The following is a 10,000-nucleotide window of genomic DNA, read 5'->3' on the forward strand; positions in this document are numbered from 1 at the left end:
TAACTGCTCTAACCAATTATTAAGACTCTAACCAATTATTGAGACTTTAAATCTCCTTCCCCTGCCTTTAAACTCTTGTGGTATATACTTCTTTCAGTCCTATGTAGTGTTAGATTCCCATCATGACTTCTCCCCTACCCCCTCTCTCTCTCTCTCTCTCTCTCCCGGAAAAAATAAGTGTAAGAGTCTGTGTGACACAAGTAATATCCCCCTTTAAGTGGCCGGCCGAGGCTCAAACACGTATTAACCTCGCGAGTGTTTACGTAAGCTGGACACCGTGTCGTGCCCGCCTGCCTTAATTGTCATGTACTTGCTCTTATTTACCGGGCCGGGTTATTATACCGCACGGGCACGGCAGGAAATGGAGGGAGCGTAAGTCAAGAGTACATTATAAACGGTGGTAAGGAAATTTCACCCTTGGAACGGAAACACATAAGGGAAGGTACAGTAGAAGTGTCCACCTTACTCTCTACCCATCTCCCCCTCCCCCCTGTCCCTTCCCACGCACCCTTCCTTTTCACCCTCCATCCCCGCCCTCTGCCTTCATCCTCCCCACTCGCCGTCCCTACAGTAGAAGACTTCACCTGTAATTGCTGTTTCTTACTGTTTACCACGAAGCTCCGGCACTCTGGGTTCGCCTCCCCCCACGCCCCAACTCCCCTCGCCTCGTGTTCATTAACTGGTACTTTGTTTCTTATTTAGTCGCCAGTTGTTTTGTGCGTCAACAGTCTGAGCAGTCTTTGGAAACAATTATTTGATTTTGTTCATTTTCACCTATATTATTTAGTGACTTGTTGATTTGTCTTAATACTGTACGTAGGTAGTGTTTGGAAACGGTGGTAAATGGTTTAAGCGTATCCATCTTTACCTTTATTAATATCCACTCTCTCTCCCTGTGTGTGTTTCTCTTTTCTTTGTATCAGAGAGATCTGTCAAAGGCAAAAAATTACAAAAAAAAAAAAAAAAAAAAAAAAAAGATCCTCTCAAACGTAATGACCGGTGCTAATTGCTTCATCATAATTATCTCCGTTTGAGTAGAGTACACAGGAAATCAATACAGAACAAGATTAATGTATATGTGTATATCTGATTCCTTTCACTTGTTACTTCAGCTGATTAACTCGGAAACGATATGAATGATAAACAAAAATGATTACAGGAACTATTAGATTTAAACCAATCCATCATTCACTCCTTCAAGAACCAGTGCCGCTAGAAACACAGATTATCAGCTTACACCAGACCAATTAAGCTTGCGGAGGACTAACAGCAGTTTAAGCGCTAGTGAAAAACTTCCTGAATAACTTACTTCAATCACTAGACCAGTTAAGCTTAGCAAGTAAAATTAGTAAGCATGTAAAGGCAAAGAAGAAACACTGAATATCTTACAAATTTCAGTCATATTCTAGCAGCACTGAGAGGAGCACGACTGTCTAGTCTTGTACCCTGAGACTCTCCCTTGACACAAGCGCCTCAGGGATTCGGAGCCTCAGCTCGTCCTCTGAGAAGCCGCCGAGACGCACCGCAGTACATGAGTATCGCTTTAACTCAGCAGCTCAAGGGAGGACGAAGAGTAAGACTTTCTCGCCAGTAGGAAAGAGGGAGGCAAGGGGAGGAAGAGGACCCACCCTACGTGACACCCCAGAATTGAGACTCTTATTCAGAAATGCTTTGTTCTCTCACCACGACTATTTTCCAAGGCCACAGGGATAATTACTCGTGTTAGAAATTTAAAAAGCTAGATAATCTATCACTACATCCATAAAAACACCTTAGAAAACCCAAGTCACTTCTACTAGAGAATGTTGAATGTAGTAGAGGTGCGACGCAGAAGTGTTTCAGAATGTGAGCCTGAGAGGGAAGGCAACGGTGAATTAAAGAACTCCGTCGTCCGATTCCAGGAAAATGGACACTGGAAGCACGGGAAGCACCTGCCACCCCGCGCGACGGGACATATTTCTTCCCCGGCCCGATGAATCGTGAAACAGGGGCCACCTTTCTGCTTTCTCTCTCTCTCTCTCTCTCTCTCTCTCTCTCTCTCTCTCTCTCTCTCTCTCTCTCTCTCTCTCTCTCTCTCTTTACTTTTTTTCGTTTTATTTTCTTGTTTTCTCATTATTATTAGCTTCCTCTTTTCGAATCTCTCACTTTTATCTTGTATTTTTATTCTTTTCGTTGCATTTACTTTTTTTGTTTCGTTCTAGCTCTCTCTCTCTCTCTCTCTCTCTCTCTCTCTCTCTCTCTCTCTCTGCAGTACAACACGCACTAAGCCCCATTGCCTTTCTCAACAACAATACTTCCCCTTCACGTGTACAAGAGGCAGCGGATTCGAGAGAAATTTCACAACCAGTATCTAGTTTCTACCAGCGGCGACGTGGCGACTGAACACGCACCAAAGTACAAAGAGGAGTAGGTGAGTGGGTGCAGTAGCTGTAGGAAGATAGCAGAAGGAGAGGGAGAGGAAAAGATCACCTCTCAATCCCTTCATCCATCCACCCCTCCATCCCTCCATCCCTCCATCTCTCCACTCCTCCACAGCCCAGTGCAAACGAGGAATGTGAGGCAGGAATCAGGGCTGATATTCTGAACCCAAGCTGGAGGTTTCCCAGACGCTCGTCATCCCAACCTGGGCGAGGAATAATGCACGGCTGCCTCTTCCCTGGAGCCACCGTGTGTGCGTGTGTGTGTGTGTGTGTGTGTGTGTGTGTGTGTGTGTGTGTGTGTGTGTGTGTGTGTGTGTGTGTGTGTGTGTCCAAAAAGGTAATTTCTGAATAAAACTTTGAGATGACACGTCTTCTTGAAGCAAATTACATCACAAAATTCAATCTCTCTCTCTCTCTCTCTCTCTCTCTCTCTCTCTCTCTCTCTCTCTCTCTCTCTCTCTCTCTCTCTAAGTACCTCCTCGGGCGACACGGACTGACGACTCCAGCACCAGCAGAGAGAGAGAGAGAGAGAGAGAGAGAGAGAGAGAGAGAGAGAGAGAGAGAGGGCATGAATAGACTGCAGTAATGTGGACGTTGCCATGGCAGTTGGGAGGCAGTGAGTCCCCAGCACCTCCCTGACGAAGGCACAGTCACGGGTAGAGGTTGAGCTACACGCTGCATTCACCTCTGTTGTATCTATCATGCTCCCTCCGTCTCAGATCCCCTACTCGGCTGACAATCTTAGAAGACCGGATGAAAAGAAAAAGAAGAGGAGGAGAGGAGAATGAAAGTATAATAGGACGATGAAGGGATGAAAAATAGAGGGAAAACAGCGGAGGAGGATGAAAAGAATACAAAGGGAAGAGAACGAAGAAAGGGAAGGAGAGAAAAGATTATAAAAAATATCTACGCTATTTCAACATTTTTTTCATCGTTTCATATTAACTACTCGACTAGAGAGAGAGAGAGAGAGAGAGAGAGAGAGAGAGAGAGAGAGAGAGAGAGAGAGAGAGAGAGAGAGAGAGAGAAAACCGAAGAAGACAAAGAGAAGGCCTAGAAATGGAAAGAGAACATAGACACATGCATATTGTAAGAAAATGTAGAGGCAGCCATTTATTTAAAAACAGACGTAGGAAAGACACACACATACCCTCTCAGACACACATACACACACACACACACACACACACACACACACACACACACACACACACACACACACACACACACACACACACACACACACACACACACTTTACTATCTCCTATACTCAGCCAGGTAAATAACAGCCACGCCAAGAGCTCTCCTTGGAACCCTCACTGAAGGGGTGAGGAAGAAAAACAAACAAGCAAAACAAAAAAAGAACACCATTTCATAACCGTCCTACTCCCACACACACACACACACACACACACACACACACACACACACACACACACACACACACACACACACACACACACACAAAGAACACTGGCCAATACATGAAGTGAAATAAACTGCAGAAAAAAACCCCTGTCTATTGCCTCCTACCCTCCTGAAAGCTTTATGGGAGCACCCTCAAAAACGAAGGCCAATTGAGTACTTCGCGTGTTTTCTCTCAGCGCATCGAGGTGAAGGAGGGAGAGCACACCAGGCGGGTATTCCAGTGGTCATGAGAGCAGGTGAGTGCGGAGGCCAGACTGGAAAATTTGAAGGATGTTGAAAGACGTCTGTATATTCAAAGGTTTCAGCGTCTCATCTCCATTACTTTTAACATTGGGCCGTAAATATAAACGTTTCCGTGTCTTATCTCTATTTTTAAGACGAGACTAATCCTAAACTGAGTGTTGAAGAATATAAATGATTATTTTAGTCATGGTTAAAATGCAAGTAATCTGCTTCTCTCACTTGCACTGTGTTCAGTGTCTTCTTTCAAACTTAATTCCACTGACCTGCTGACAGTCTCCAAGCAGCACGTGAACATTGACAGACTCTTGGTAACAATGAGGGAAAACTGTACACACACTAGTAATGAACATAGAATATAACTCAACTTATGACTGAGCTACGCCAAACGCTCATTAACAACACCACAAGTCATGTTCTGTTCTTGGTACAACATCACTTAAATCCCAAAATCACAGAAAGAAAACAGAAACATACTATAATCTTTGCTACACCCACGAAACACATCATAAACACAGTGAGAAGTTACAAATATACTTTCCTCCACTGCACATACAATGACAGTCACACCTAGCCAGTCAATGTGTGTTGGTTTCTCGTCGTCGCTAGTGTATGCAGTGTACTCATAGCTTGAAGGCATCTGAGAGTGAGTACCTCCTCCAGCGGCATTCAGCGCGATCAAATGTGACGAGCGTTCTCCGTATACATGTTGGGAAATGAGGCGAGCATTCTCAAGCGAAGACTGGAAGATAATTCTCAGTAGCAGCAGTAGTGATAATGTCTATAATGATAATAATGATAGTAGTAGTAGTAGTAGTAGTAGTAGTATTTCCACCTTCCTATGACTTGAATTCCTTCAAGAGGGAGGTTTCAAGACACTTATTCATCAATCCCCCTCAACGTAAGCAGTGCAGCCACATGACCAGGAGAGCCGAGAGGCGCCAGACAGCGTGCAAAGGTCACCGCTATAACAGAACCATGAATAAATATAAGCCTGATCCGTCTGGTGTGTCGCCGGCCACGCGTCTGGTGCAAGCGTCTGAAAGTGTGGTGGTGTGATTCTTGTGGGACGCTTTAGTGATGGAGGTAAGGAGAGTAGTGGTGGTGGTGGTGGTCGTGGTGGTGGTGGTGGTGGTGGTGGTAGTGATGGTGGTGGTAGTGGTGGTGGTGGTGGTCGTGATGATAATAATAATAATAACAATAATGATAATAATAATAATAATAATAATAATAATAATAATAATAATAATAATAATAATAATAATAATAATAATAATAATAATAATAATTATAATAATAATAGTAATAATATGTCTATCTATTTATCTATTTCATATATATATCAGACCGTTAATCCCACAAGGGGTGGCACAGACAAAGCATCACACATTCATACGCATCATTTACAATAATAATAATAATAATAATAATAATAATAACAATAATAATAATAATAATAATAATAATAATAATAATAATAATAATAATAATAATAATAATAGTAATAATAATAATTACTATTATTATTATTATTATTATTATTATTATTATTATTATTATTATTATTATCAGCAAAATTATCATCATCATCATCATCATCATCATCATCGTCATCGTCATCATCATTTGAAGAACAAGAGCAACAACTTCAAGAAGACACTTTTGTCCTACATTTCTCGCAAACCTTTTCAATGTTTCCACCACTCCTCCTCCACCTCACACACCACCAATACCTGCACGCCACATTTCCCCGTCACAACCTCCACGTGTTGTCGTTAGGTCCAAGAATACCGCAAACAAAATCCTTACATTTTCACACATAATATTTTTCACGCTATCTTGAATCCAATCATTTCTGCCGCACATCAGATTCCTGACAACCTTGTTATATGCTTTCATGAAATACATAAAATAGATAGATAGATAAACGTATATAAGTCTTATCTTTTCCACAGACATTGCTTACATGTCCTGAACGCAATTCTCTGATCCGCAACACGTAAGCCTTTCTTAAATCACATTTACCATCCTCATTTTCATTACACTATGTAACACGATTTTTGTCTTTGACAAGCAAGTGTTATTTTCCAACTATTTTCATTGCAAAACAATAGAAAATGTACATTATTTCTGTCAAACTTTGCTTTTGTGGCTTTTAAAATTATTTTTTTGTCCCAAAATAGCTAAATTTCATTATTTTTCTGGATGCTGTCACAAAGAACTTCTTTGCTCTTATCTTGATGAATTGACCACATATGTAGCAAAATGCATCTGATGAATGATTGCAGCCTCTTGATGCCATTTCACCTCTTGTGATGTGTCCTCTCAGGCAGCCAAAGCAGAACTGATTGGCGGTCTGCAAGCCTCTACTTTTATAATGTCAAGCAGTATTCTAGAATATTCTTAGTCTTTTTAGAATGTGTTCCAGAATGTTCTCAATCCTTCTAGAATATTCTTGAACCTACTTTAGAATATTCTGAATCATTCTAGAAAATTCTTGTAGATTCTAGAAAATTCTTGATATTTCTACATATTTGTACTGTATTCTAGAAAGTTCTAGAATATTCTGAAAATGTTTACATTGAATAGGATGTTCTAAAATGTTCTAAAAACTTCTAAAAGTGTCTGCTAGAACATTCTGGAAGATTTGAGAAGATTTCTGAAATATAAGCAAATTCTTCTAAATATGATAAATTTCTTGTTAGATCTGGTCAGTCCAAGAATGATCCTATCAAAATTAGAAATCTTTAGAACACTTTATATTTTCTTTCATTGTTTTAACTTATTTGCAACATTTCGAAAGCAATTAGATAAACAATTGAGATTGAGATCGTCCATAAATTAAGTCTTTTACAAAATGTCTTTCATACATCGTCTTTTTGTAATGTTCCTGAAACGCTGAAACCACTATTTTCTTTCCATTTTCAGGAACATAAGAACATAAGAACATAATGGAAAGCTGCAAGACACCAGCAGGCTTATCAATACGTGGCAGACCTTTTATACAATATATCTATACATACCTATCGTCCATATCTGTAACTCTATCTAATCTGATCATCTATTTTTCACATTTTCACAAATCTCCACACAAGCGATTCTCCTCACGCAGTTTCCGGAACACTGAGCAGACACACCCACACCTGTTTCTAGTTTGTGCACACTTTGTACTTCTTTTATCCTCAAACAAAGGCACGTGTTGATCTTGGAGTCTTTTTTCAGTACCTGAGCTTGTTGTGAGCAAACAGTAAATATTCCAACAAACCACTTCACCGCTCACCCTTTTTTCTTTCTTTTTTCTTTCTATCTTTTTTTTTTCACTACAGCTTTGTCAACATCATACATTCCTTTCCTCAACGCTCCCAGTTTCTATTCACTCTTATCGATATCCTTTGTCTTCTTCAACTTGCATTCAACTTCCACTACAGCAACGTACATACAACTAGTTCTCATGTTTTCCATTTAGCAATCCTACGAAGTATTCACCATTGCTTTTACTAACACATCTCTATCTTGTAAACTGCTTTTTTTTCTATTTCTTTTTAAAAACTACATTCTGAGTTTTTTTCATCCTTCTTTATTTTTTTTCTTGGTTGGTTCTCTTGATTTCTGCCTAAAAATATCTTATCTCTTTCTCTCTCTCTCTCTTTCTCTCCTAAACTTCGTACATAATTCATTTCCTGCCATGATAACTTGTGTCTTCCCTTTTTTTTCCTAAAGATTTACACTGCTTTCTTATTTTTTTCCCTTCATCTTTCATCAGCCTTCATCTTTACCCTAACAAACTTTTCTCTTCATTTCCTGGTTCTTCCTCTTATACTCCCCTCACAAATCCTTCATCCTCCTCACTACTTAGCAGTTACGTGTTTCTGTCATATTCTTCTCCATTCTGTTCCCTTTTCTCCCTCTCTCTGATGCAGGAATGGAAAGATGACTGATAGGAAAGGGAAGAAAAGTTTAGAGAAAGGTCAGGCAGTGGAGACAGACAGCAGTATCTACCACTTTCTTTTCCTTTATTTTTCCCTTTTCCCTTCTCTGCCTCTAGATGAGAAGTAAGGACAACTTGAGGAAGATTCCAGCCAGGGAAAGGAGACAAAGACAAGAAGACGATGATGATGATGATGATGATGATGATGATGATGATAATGGTGGTGGTGGTGGTAGTGAAGAGTCTCAGTTGAGGTGTGTCGCTCATAAAAATAGTCACGCGCTATTTTCTGTGCACAATCTGGACTCATCAATATGTATTTGCGGATATCCGCCTTACTTATTCATACACTTCATGCATTTTCTATTTCCAAGCACCTCCCTGTGAAAGCCTCCGCCAAATAGCCTCTGCCTGCCCGCGCACACACACACACACACACACACACACACACACACACACACACACACACACACACACACACACACACACACACACACACACACACACATACACACACACACACACACACACACACACACACACACACACACACACCAAAAGGCAGACAAATGAAGGTGTGTTATCATTATCTCACTTGTCATCAACAACAATAACATCATCATCAACAACAACAACAACAACAATAACAGCGGCAGCAGCAACAACAATCACATGAAATCAGCGAATCACATCAACAAAATATACGTATAACATGCAATACAACAACAACAACAACAAAACAACAACAACAACAACAACAACAACAGCAACAAAACCGTCACATAAAACTCGTAATATAAAAAAAACTGAGTAAAAACTAGGAATAATAATAATAATAATGATAATAATAATAATAATAATAATAATAATAATAATAATAATAATAATAACAGAATCACTACCACCACCATCACCATCACCACCACCACCACCTCCACCACCACTGCACACAGCGTCCCAGCACCTCCATTACTCAGCCAGCACAAGAGGCGTCATTCCCTCCCTCATTGCACCAGTACACGCCAGCCAGGCACAGTTAATAATAATATTTGCACGGTCTTCGCGTCTCGTCTCTCGCAGTATTAATTAGTCAGAAGCGAGAGGCGTGTCACGTTCTCCGCTGCCACGCCGCCTCCTCCCCGCCGCCGTCGCCGCCGCTGCCCAATGGTGTTAATAATTACATGTAAGAGTACGTGAGCTGGGTGACTTTGATTTATTGCTCGTGTTGGTGTTGGTCTTGAATTTTTTTTCTTTTTTTCTTTTCTTTTTTTTTTTTGTTCTTGTGTTTTTCTATCTTTCTATTATTTCTTTTTTTTTCTTTTCTTACCCTTCTTATTCGTCTTTTTTTCTTTTTTTGTTCCTGTTGTTGTTATTCTTGTTGTTCTTCTTTCTCCTCTAGTTATTTGTATTTTTTTTGTCTCCTATTTTTGTTTCTTGTTTCTTCATATTTCATTTTTTTTTCTATTTCCATTATTCAACTACTTTTACCTTTACGTTTCTCCATTTCCTCCTTCAGTTTTCATTACTGTTTTATATTGTTCCGTTTTTTTTCTCTTTTTTTATTCATATTTTCAATTCATTCCCCTTCCTCGTCTTTCCCTCTCCTCTATTTTTCCCATTCTTTGTATTTTACCCTTTGCCCTATATTTTTTATTCTGTCCTCCTCCTCCTCCTCCTCCTCCTCCTCCTCCTCCTCCTCCTCCTCCTCCTCCTCTTCCTCCTCGTCCTCCTCACAAAGGAAGCCGGATATCATCCCCAGCCAATTGCAGTTTACAAAAGTAACAACACCAATAATACTTTTGTAACTACAGCAAAAACAACAATAACTACCACCACCACCACCATCACCCTTACCACTACCACTACCAGCAGCAGCAGCAGCAGCACACACACACACACACACACACACACCCATGAGAACATAAAAAAAAGAAAGAACATGAATGAACAAGAACAAGATCAACAACGACAACATTAACACCA

This window comes from Scylla paramamosain, chromosome 10 (genome assembly GCF_035594125.1).
Source record: "Scylla paramamosain isolate STU-SP2022 chromosome 10, ASM3559412v1, whole genome shotgun sequence".
NCBI lineage: Eukaryota > Metazoa > Arthropoda > Malacostraca > Decapoda > Portunidae > Scylla > Scylla paramamosain.